Genomic DNA, 11,923 nt, shown 5'->3' with positions numbered 1-11,923 from the left:
ACAATTTTTTGCCCAGCTCTCATTCTTTTCTCAGTTTGGGCTTGTAGGCCCTACCACAATGCAAATATTGAATAAATAATTGTGCTCTTATCACTTTGTTGAATACAGTCCAATTTCTATTCTCAACCTCTCTCCTTGATGCATGGATTCACACATCCCCCCCAACGGAGATGAGAACGGGCTCCAGTTCCCCATAAAGGTCATTTTAGATGATCTAATTTTTTAGTTCCCTGCTAGAGAAGATATTTCATCCTCTTTCTAATGGCGCAGCCTTTATCCAACAAGAAATAAAGATCACCAATGTGTGAGCAGATTTTATATTCTATTAAACAATATGCGAAGACGGAATCATGAGACTAACTAATCCCTACCATGCACAAATCTTAGTATAAGGAGTGTCAGATTCTGAGGATATTGAACAATTACAAAAATGGTTGGCAATGACATTCTTTGTTTTGAATGAGTGAAGGGAGACCCTGAGTGCTAATTCCTTGAAATAGAACTACCTGTCGTGCTGCCACTCGGGAATTAAATTCATGTTCCTCCTTCAAGCTTGTACTTATTTGGTAACATTTATGGAAAATAGTATTTACATGTCTGGCAATTTGGCTGCCATGTTAACGAAGTGGGGAGAGGGAACATGAAATGGGGAGGGAAGAGGAATGGAATGCAAGAGGCATGACAAATTTTAAAATCTCAACATGAAAGGCTGCTTTCAAAGCTATCTGCCAGGTTGCTGAGGTGATGAGTTTCTAAATGTAAGTAAATTTTTTTTCAAAAAACTCCATTTAACTGTGAAGAAGGCTGTAGTGATCTATCACAGGCACAGGAAACAGAGTGAAAGACTGATTCACCCAGCTTCATCTCTCCAATGTACTTCGTGCTGAAAATCCCGTCCCTGGCATTAGGGGTAGTCATTTGTTCCTGTGCACAGTGGATCTAAAGGGCTACCAGATCAGACAGTCCCTGGTAGAAGCATACCTTCCCTTCATGCGCTGGCTCCAGTATGCCTCAGACCTTCATTGAAGAGCTTTTTGATTCGTGAATGAGTGAGATACCATTGGAAGTGGCCCTTGTAGTGATTCTCTAAGGAAAACACATATGGAGGAGGCAGCAGCACGTTGCCAGGTTCCGGACCACTATTCAAAAGAGTTGTTTTCTTCCTGTACAGTCCCCCATATATTATCATAAGGCCACATTTATCCTTCATAACAATTTTAATAGGTCTTGTCTTAAAACTGCACGTTAGACCCTTAAAGCCTGAGAACCAGCATATTACAGTTTCCACTCCTGTAAGATATCCTGGGAAACACTTCACAGCTTTGGTGTTAAGAGCATGACATCTTAGGCCCCAATTCAGCAGGTACTTAGGCATGTACCTAACTTTAGCAAATGAGCGGTGCCATTCAACCTGAATTGGGGTCTTACATTGTAGATAGAGATGAGTATGAAGCCTTGGGAAATTTAGAAGTGTTATTGGGTATCTATGTCCAAAATCTTTAAATTCCATAATAATGGACTCATTACGCTGAGAGAATGCACAGTGTAGAAAGGGCACACTAACAAAAGGTCGGGGTCCTACCTGAAGGAAGCCATGCCCTTTTCTTTTGAAATCTATTCATTGCTAGTATTCAGTAGAAATATTTTAAACTGAAAAGAAAAAGGGAAAAAAGCACCTAGCTGCTAAGGCACTACTTGCAGGGGTTCCAAAAAGACCCCAAACCCCCAAAATAAAATAAACACATTAAATGAAATAGATGATATGTTAAGATCTGAAATGCAGTTTGTTAATCAGGAAGTTAGGATGGGGGGAGAGTAATTTTCTCTTTCCTTAAGACTATTAGAACACTGACTCAGGTGTTTACTAAATTGGAGGTATTGTTTGGGGCTAATTCTCCTGTACTGTGTGGGAGGAAGTCTATGGGTTTTCTTTAACTCAACAAAAACACAATCCTAGTAAAACTGTATGGGAATTTGCTTTCAGTTCATAGGAGTTAATGACCAGACTAGCTAAGCATGACCCCAGTGTCATCCAGGAGCCTGAGAAAAGGTTGAAGAATTACTTGGTGACAGGTTTAACAGAACCCAGCCTTAGATAGTCGCTTAGGGGAAATAATGACAGGTTTCAGAGTAGCAGCCGTGTTAGTCTGTATTCGCAAAAAGAAAAGGAGTACTTGTGGCACTTTAGAGACTAGCAAATTTATTTGAGCATAAGCTTTCGTGAGCTACAGCTCACTTCATCGGATGCATTTGGTGGAAAATACAGAGAGGACAGGTAACAGAGAGACACAGATTTGTCTTGTGTGATGGGGAGTAGAGAGATTGCTAATAAAGAGTAAAGCTAGCTTGTCCCAAGATTGTCAGTCATTCTTCCTCTCCCTGCTGGATACTGTTTGACCAAGCTCTGTCACCGTGCCGCATTTCAGTGGTTTCAATTCTGTCTGGAACCTGGCAGTGCAAAAGATTTTTAAAAGTAAAATGTAACAGAGAGAGGAAATAAAAAAAAATACAATGTTGTGGCCCTCCAGAAAGTTGAAGTTTGATTTTGGTTGAAGATTTTGGGGAGGGCAACAGGCAAGGGTGGGCAGAGTGATCAGGCCTGGGTCACTAAACCATCCTGTCCTGCTGATTGCACATTGATTGTGTCACAACACACACATTGTTCAGGGTTTCTGTAACCCTGGAGAAGAGGAGATATATAGCACACAGACGCCACAGGAAGAATGTAGCTTAATCAGAGTCAGACAGATTAGAGACAACAATAAAAAATGAGTTCACTAAGGCAGATCTGTAAGACTGTCTTTGAAGCTGGGAGAACCAAACTAGCTCCCCTGCAACCTATTGATGCTCTGCCAGGGGATTCCTTAGACAGCAAACCATCACCTTTGTTGACCAATGGGCCCTGAGAATAGACGTGACTAAGGGCTGTTCCCTGCCTATGGCAGAAACTCATGATCCAAGCTATGCATTGGCCAGAAATGGAAATTAATATTTCATTGTTTACATCAGTAAACAAAATAAAATGTAACTTTTTTTTTTCCTCTGGAAGAAATTAAGAACATAAGGATGACCAAATTGGGTCAGACCGAAGGTCCACCTAGATTAGTGTCCTACCTTCTGACAAACGCCAGTTCCAGATGCGTCAGAGGAAACAGAAGAGGGCAATTATTGAGGGATCCATCCTGATCATCCCAGCTTATGGCAATCAGCGGCGTAGGGAGACTCAGAGCATGGGGTTGCATCCCCAACCATCTTGGCTAATAGCCACTGATGGACCTATCCTCATGAACTTTCCTAATTCTTTTTTGAACCTAGTTACACTTTTGGCCTTCACAACATCCCATGGCAAGGAATTCCACAGGTTGACTGCACTGTGTTAAGAATACTTCCTTCAGTTTGTTTTAAACCTGCTGCATATTAATTTCATTGGGGGAACTCCTGGTTCTTACATTATGTGAAGGGGTAAATAACACTTCCTTATTCATTTTCTCCACACTATTCATGATTATATAGACCTCTACCATATCTCATATCACCCCCTTAGTTATCTCTTTTGTTAGCTGAACAGTTGGTCTTCTTAATCTCTCCTTATATGGAAGTTGTTTCATACCGCTCATGATTTTTGTCACCTTCTCTGTACTATTCCAACTCTAATATATCTTTTTTGAATGGGGACAACCAGAACTGCAATCAGTAATCAAGGTGATTACCGTGGATTTATATAGTGGCATTAGGAAATTTTTTGTGTTAACTATCCCCTTCCTAATGGTTCCCAACATTGTTAGCTTTTTTAGCTGCTGCTGCACTTGAACGGATGTTTCAGAGAACTATCCACAATGACTCCAAAATCTCTTTCTTGAGTGGTAACAGCTAATTTAGATCCCACCATTTTGTATGTATAGTTGGGATTATGTTCTCCAAAGTGCATTACCTTGCATTCATCAGCACTGAATTTAATCTGCAATTTTCTTGCCCAGTCACCCAGTTTTGTGAAATCCCTTTGTAACTGTTCACAGTCAGCTTTGGACTTAACTATCTCAAGTAATTTTGTATCAGCTGCAAACTTTTCCACCTCATTTTTACCCCCTTTTCCAAATCATTTATGAATATGTTGAATACTGGTCCCAGTACAGATCCTTAGGGCACCCTGTCATTTACCCCTCTCCACTATTCCTACCCTTTTAACTAGTTACTGATCCATGAGAGGACCTTCTCTCTTATCCCATGATGGCCTACTCTGCTTAACAACCTTTGTTGAAGGACCTTGTCAAAGACTCTCTGTAAATCCAAGTACATTATATCCACTGGATCACCCTTGTTCACATATTTGTTGATCTCCTTAAAGAATTCTAGTACACTGATGAGGCATGATTCCCCATTACAAAAGCCATGTTGACTCTTCCCCATCATGTCATTTTCATATGTGCGCCTGATAATTCTGTTCTTTAATATATTTTCCAACCAATTTGCCTGGTACTGAAGTTAGGCTTACCGGCCTGTAATTGTCAGGATCGCCTCTAGAGCCTTTTTTAAAAATTGGTGTCACATTATCTGGCCCTCATCTGGTACAGAGGCTAATTTAAGCAATATGTTACATAACACAATTAGTAATTCTGCAATTTCACATTTTCTTTTTTAGTAGTTTTGCAATTTCCTTTAGAACACTTGGGTGAATGACATCTGGTCCTAATGACTTATAACTGTTTACATTTGAGTTAATTGGGGACCTTTAAACCAGCCAAAACAAACTTCACATTAAAAAAGTCTTGTCTGGTCTTACAGGGTTTTGATTTTTTCCCTTGGTTTTTTAGATAAGTTGAAAGAGGAAAAACAAATGTTGCCTCTCTGTCCCTAGCTCTCCCACACACAATGGGAATGGTATTACCGCTTTGACATATCCTGCAGGGCAGTATGAAAAGCTTCATTCTACTCTTTATCTCAATGTAGGACATCATTACCCAGCGAAATATAATACCTCTACACTTACACCTGAAAAACAATCTACCTCCTCCTTTCTTTCTCCCCCCCTTTTACTTGGAGCTCCTACTCTCTTGCTCCTTTATGTAGGATATTATTTTCACCGTCTGCAGCAGGGAAGTCATCAGCTGTTATCTTCCAGCTGATAAAGATCTTTATTTGCTCCTGATGCATTGGAATTGAAGAAAAAATTTCCTTCTATAGAAGATATGAATAGCAGAGCAAGAACACTGAATAGCCCCAAACTAGATAAAATCTCAACATCAGGAAACATGAGTGTTATAGTCTCTGAGATTTTTTTGATCACCTGTCAGGAGAAATATTATGTCTAAGTTTTTTCTCCAGTGAACATATGTAATTATCACCTGTGCCACATCTTTTCTGGTCTAAGATCTGGTGTCAGCTTTAAGTGCAGGCTTTGGGCAGAATTGTGGCTAATAAAGATGAAGATCTATTAACCCTGAAAACCCAGCTGTGTTCCATAATGTTTTTTCTTATGAGCTCTTTCCCTTCCTTTCAGTAGGCCCAGTCTTGCAAGATGTCCAGTGCCCTGGCATGATGCTGTGCCTCCCCACATCCACTGACGTTGGTGGGAGTTAAGGACACTCTCTCAGCATCTGTCAGAAGGCACTTGGCACCTTGTAGGATCTGGCCCCTTAACAGACCAAATCTGACTGGTTGCTGAGTACTACAGCTCCTAGCAAAACCAGTGGGCTAAGTGCTCAGAGGTATGGGGCACTGAAGTGATGGGAGTTATGGTTACTTGGCAGATGCTCGGCTTTGCCCCATGAGAATAAAGGGCCTAATTCAGGACTCCATTCAAGAAAGCACTTAAGTATATTCTTAACTTTAAGCATCTGTTTAAAGCCCTATTGACTTTACAATTATTATGTGTATTATGGTTGTGCCTCCCTGGATTTGAATGAGACATGGGTTCTCCTATTTCTCCACAGCATTGTCCCCATTTTAGCGGAGAGATTGCCAGTGGGAGAGTGGACGTCCATGAGATAAGCTTACCCAGACCATATAACATCTCTGTGACAACAACAGCAATTACGTATATGGAAAAGTAGCATTAGGAAAATATATTTTTATCTATTTTCCTATGTGCTTTAGCAGTTGCACACCAGGCTGAGAGTTAACTCCATGAGATTAGCCATCACTGAGGACCACCAGCAAGGACCAAGCTTTGGGAACCACAAGGATAACACAAAAAGAAAAGGAGTACTTGTGGCACCTTAGAGACTAACAAATTTATTAGAGCATAAGCTTTCGTGAGCTACAGCTCACTTCATCGGATGCATTTGGTGGAAAAAACAGAGGAGAGATTTATATACACACACACAGAGAACATGAAACAATGGGTTTATCATACACACTGTAAGGAGAGTGATCACTTAAGATAAGCCATCACCCACAGCAGGGGGGGGAAAGGAGGAAAACCTTCCATGGTGACAAGCAGGTAGGCTAATTCCAGCAGTTAACAAGAATATCAGAGGAACAGTGGGGGGTGGGGTGGGGGGGAGAAATACCATGGATAACACACTGCACTATTGCCCCAGCAGCTGTTGAGTAGATACACACAGCCAGATGGACATGTTCACTTTGGCAACTCTCTGTGCATCCATTCAAACATGAAGCATCTCATCTGCTGATAAAGGCTGATGTCTACAGAGTTTGAATTTCGGGGGGGTTAGATCATAGCGAGGGGGTAATATTTCCCACGGAAATATTCTGAAAAAGGGTTTCCGCTGGTGAATTAGATAAATTACTCAGCCGGCTACACGTGACTCACCGCATGCAAAGAGCACATAGGTGTTAGTGAGCACATTGAGGCCAAGCAGAGACCTCTTGGAAAACTTGACTGTAAGCCTATAAAACACTCCTCAGCTGCAGCGTTCATCACGGTTGTACTGGGCAGCGTTTGGTGTTTTTCCTAAAAGATACTCCTGAGAGCTAAGCAGTCCTCCATGCTGTAGCTTTGTTGGCTGTCACAGTCACTCCGGCTGATGTTGATCACTGAGCAGCCCCCTTTTGCTGACAATCTGTTGGCTGACTATAGTTGCAGTGATGGGTCATGTTGAACACTGAGCAACCCCATTGCTGTTGCTCTGTTGGCCACCGCAGCTGCATTCGGTGACATCAGCCTGTCTCTGCCAGAGCAGCTGTAGGGACAAAAGCATATTACAATCTGGATTGCATTATATTAGAGTAAGGGATAAAACCCTCGCAAAGCAGACCGCAACACGTGGACAGCTGAGCAGTCACTCTGGTGGTGAGAGGCTGGCAGCACCCAGAAAGACTAGCAGCCAGAGAAGCAACCACTATGCTGCCCAAGCGAAATGCTCTGTATGAAAACAAGGAAGCACTGTCTAAGGTCAGCAGTGAAAAATCACTTCTCAAACAAAAAACTCCTGTGCACAAAATTCAATGCACACCTATATGCTTCCACACATTACAGGCGCAAACACGTGAACAATTCCAGCCTCCACACACAGAAACATAGGAATAACCACTGTAATATAGTTAGATATTTTTGAGGATACAAATGGTCCATCTCATCTGCTGTCCTGCCTGCCTCTGAAAGTGCCCTCTACCAGATGCTTTAGAAGAAGAGACAAGAAATCCTGTGAACATTTGTGGAATCACCTGCTCATACAGGAAGTTTTGCCTCATTACCCATCATTCAGTGCTTGATTTATTCCCTGAAGTTTTTATTCCTCATACTATGTTAGGTAAGATTTTAAAATAACTGGACATGTTCTCATTATGGATGATATGGACAATCCTTGTGGTAGTGAGTTCCACAGGCTAATTCTACATCATGTAAAAACAATTTTTGGTGTTGCAATTTGAAAATGGCTGCCTTTCAATTTCACTGAATGGCCCCTTGTTACTGTGTTATCCATATGTGCTAGAATTTGGACCCACTAAACCCAGTTATCTTAATTTTTACTGCTACACATGCAAGACTTACACTTGTGCATTCAGGCCGTGGAACTGTTCAAGGAGCTTGGCTGAAAACTTGGCTCTACAACAATACAGGATTTGGCTTTTAGCAGGATTTATTTCTGTAGAATCTTTTCTATATTTTCCTTTAGTTCCTCTGTTACTGTCCCTCTCCCCTTCTCTCCTTTCCTTCGTCTCCTCCCTCCCCCAGTCACACTTTTGCTGGCCCTCTAAGGGTAGCTGGGCTCAGATACAGGCCCCCACCCACTCCTGATCAGCTGGATGATTTCTTTCAAAGGACTGAGAAGACTCAGTTTGGGGTTGGAAGCAGAGGCAGGCTGGCTCCCACTCCCGTGAGAGGCCCTGAAGCAGGGTCAGGAAGGAGCCTGGGAGTCAGAGCTCTATCCCAGAGCCAGATGGAGTGAGAGTGTGAGAGGGACTCAAGGAAAGCAGCTGAAGAGTTAGTCTGTCCCAGAGTGGAGAGACTTAAAGGGAGCCCAGAACGTGGACTGAAGAGGAGCCCACGTGGGGATGTGTAATAGTTGACTTACAAAATTACCCTAATTATCAGCTTAGCTGGAAGCAGCGAGCACAAGTTCATACGATGTCACAATAACTTATAACAAATGTTGATGGGGAAAAGGTGCAAAAAAGAGACACACTGGATTAGTCCAAACCAGACGGCCTACTGATATAACTCAAGGACTGTGTTCAGATTATGCCTGGTAAACAAGAAAAGTGGGGGACCACAAATCAGTGAACCAAACTTGGTAGTTGGAAATTAGGCCTAACTGGCACACAAAATGAGGGGGTGGGCTATTCCACTCACCACTCCCTTTTGTGGTCCTTAAAAGAAAATACTTTTTATGGGGGGGAGGGAAGGGAAATCAAGAAGTTGCGGTCTGCCAACAACCACTGCAGCATGTTTTACCATCATGGCTGCCACCCCCACCATCACCTAGGACCCAGGATCTACCATAACATGGTGGGCCTTCATTGTCCTCATCCTGAGAGACATCCTGACCAGATCGGGCCACCATAACCATCTACTTTGGCTGACTCCCAACCACCACCACCCTACTCCACTCCCATATGTCCTTTTCCTTCCCTGCCTTATTTCTTCTCTTTCCTATTCCCATCCCTCTATCTAATAAGAGTCTAGCTTAACTGGCCAAGACTACATTTTGCAGTACTGCTATAAGCTCGTGACCAGAGAGGCAGTTAAAAAAGCAATGCCCGCAACAGCCTGATACTGGCACAAATTTGTCAGGTCTCAGAATGTGTTCCATGCTTGCCGTGGTGTCTCAAGTGAGTCCTTGTCTACACTACAAGTTACTTTGGTATAACTTATGTTGCTCAGGAGTGTGAATAATCTACACTCCTGAGTGACGTAAATTATACCAACCTAAGTGCTGGTATAGACAGTGCTATGTAGTTGGAGAGCTTCTCCTGCCAACATAGCTATTGCCTCTTGCAGAGGCAGGAGTTAAGATGACGGGTGAGCTCTCCCATCAGTTTAAGAGCATGTCCATCACAAGTGCCACAGCAGCAGGTCTGCATTGGTGCAGCTGCGCCACTGTAAGTGCTGTTGTGTAGATGTAGCCTGAGAGTCAACACCAGAGATGGAAGCCACATTTTCCAGCTTTGCTATTCTTCCCTCTCCCTGTGTGTGTGCTCGTCTTCTTTTGTCTTTTAGAAAATGGCAGACTTTAACAGCAGCTTCGGCACAGCTCAAATAATGTCTTTTCTTTTCTCTAAAAAGGAGAGTCATTACCATCTAAAGAGACTGTCAAATGGGGACGGGGGAGGTGGGAACTGGAAAGGAGGGTGCCCTTTTAAAAACTCTCCCCAGCTACTGGGAAAGGAAACAAAAGAGGTTGTTAAAATAAAAGCCTTATTTAACAAATACTTTGCATTTCAAATCTTTAACGTTTTGGAGGTATCTTTAATAAAAACGTTAAAAGGCTGTCTAGTAGTGTTTCTCCCATGGCACTAAGCAGGCTGAGGTTTCTGTATACCAAATCTAGACCCTTGTTTAAAACTGTTTAATGTTAGACAGTTTCAGTGTCATGTTAACACTCGCAACTCTTTGTGCCCATTTAGTCAACTGAAATTAATACAACAGGTGAAAAGAACCCTTTGTTTGGTTGGGACTTTTTGCTGGGTCTGTTACCCTGAGAGGGGATTGATATCAGAGTGACCCAGCTGGAAGGCTGAGTCATGTTAACCCCTGGGAGAGACAGAAAACCCTGGGCAGGAGTCAAGGAACACCTGCAGTGCCAGGCTTAGCCAGCAGGGAGTGCTACAGAGTAGGCATGCCCCATGACACCCTTTTATGTAGATCTTCCCCTAACTCCATGCAGTTGTGCAATAGCAGCATCTGTTAGCACTGTTAGAAAAATGTCAAATAAATAGGGTAAAAACTAAACAATTTTGCTTCTGGCTTTGCTTTTAGTTTAAACAGGCTAAATAAGCAAGCAAAAATGTAAGTGAAAGCACAAGGCTGCCCCCCCAATTTCTCCGCCCCTCCCCCCCGAGCTCCATCGGCGTTTGGAGCTAGGGGTCAGGAGAAGAAGGGGAATCTATCGGCGTACAGAATAATAGTTGGGGAAGGGGAAAAGGAAAACTATCAGCATATAGACATAGCCCAACTGGTGTGAAGGGCTTCGAAATATGCTGGCTTGTTTAGCCCCAATGAACCCATCAAATTGCCTGAAGACTGGACTCTGGACTGTTATTTTCCAACAAACTGTGTCTGGGAACTAAGAGGGAGGCGGGAGCTGGACCCCCGCCAACATCTTGGTGCCGTGACGCGGATACACTTGGCTGAATGGGTAAGTAATACAGTAACAGACAGGTAAATCCCCCGCATCAACTGTCCGTGCAGCGGTTTGGCATGGGTATGGAGGGCTCTCATGAAGGGAGCTGCGGGTTCAAATACAAATAAATTCAGGGTCCATACCAGGGACAGGGATCAACCTAGAACAAAATCAATCAATCAATAAATAAAATATTTAAGATGTACACCCAGGGTGTTCTTTTGCTGGTGCTAGCTTGCCCATAGACCATCTGAAAAACAAAAGAACCATTTCCCAACCCCTTGATGAGGACAGATTATTGCTTTAAAACACCCCTTCCTTTTTCAAATTTTTTTGGCTTAAAAGCCAGGGTTCTCCCTGTGTGCTCAGTTAGCCTTAGTAAACTTTTTAGGGTGGATAAGTCTTAAAAATGTTTTTAAATTTTTACCTGCCAGCGATTAAGAACTTTGACATGATTTTTTTTTAATTCCATTTTGTGGCATGTGATGGATTTTTACTCCAGTGGAAAGCAATGCAGACTATGAGGGGAGAGGCTTCAGTTCTTACAGTCAACTCTGTGCTAAAGCTAACATTACAAAGGTGGACAAGGCAGTTTAAACAATTCCTTGCCACAAACTCAGTGGCAATGTGATGATTACAAGCACAGAGATCAGTGAGAGAGCAATCCTCTTGTGAATGTTGGAGGGTAATTCCCCTTACCAAGAAAAGGCTTGACATAGGACAGATAAGCCTGAGCTATGTAGTGGAGAGTAGCACTGGCAGTGGTGGAAATTTTTCATGCACAAAGTTTTCCAGTAGAGGGATACAGCTCGATTGAAACTAAAGATTATTTTGTAGAAAAACAAATTGACAAAAATAATTGGTTTCCCCCATAGGAAATTTCTAAGTGAAGTGTTTCAACAGTAAAGACATTTTAAAAAAAAACCCACAAAAACAAACACAATGAAATGACATTTTAAATAGGAATATCAATATGAAGTAAACATTTTTGTTTAGACTTAAAATGTCATTCCAGGTTGGTTTTTCCAATACAAAAAAAGACATCTTAAGTTGGGGGGAAAAAAGTTTCAAATAGTTTTGTAAGCTTCCCACGGAAACTCAATTTTTTTCCTGTGTTTTCATCACAAAAAGCACCCTCACAACTGGCTTCCTTGATGGAAGTCTCAGCAGAGAGGCCA

At 42.3% G+C, this 11,923-nt stretch overlaps 1 long non-coding RNA gene across 1 annotated transcript in view; it reads right to left on the bottom strand.

Moving 5' to 3' along the window:
* Window positions 1–4,330: 4,330 nt before the first annotated feature.
* LOC122459969 overlaps window positions 4,331–11,923 on the bottom strand; it is a 28,298-nt gene continuing 20,705 nt past the window's right edge. Inside the window, exons 2-3 of the long non-coding RNA XR_006280963.1 lie at window positions 10,317–10,905; window positions 4,331–4,357 (exon numbers count right to left, since the gene is read on the bottom strand). This is a non-coding gene — a long non-coding RNA (uncharacterized LOC122459969). The remainder of the gene's footprint in view (window positions 4,358–10,316; window positions 10,906–11,923) is intronic.

The sequence above is a fragment of the Dermochelys coriacea genome, chromosome 4, assembly GCF_009764565.3.
Source record: "Dermochelys coriacea isolate rDerCor1 chromosome 4, rDerCor1.pri.v4, whole genome shotgun sequence".
In the NCBI taxonomy this organism is placed as follows: Eukaryota; Metazoa; Chordata; order Testudines; family Dermochelyidae; genus Dermochelys; species Dermochelys coriacea.
The sequence above is the reverse complement of the archived record's forward strand: the minus strand, read 5'-3'. Positions and strand labels throughout refer to the sequence as shown.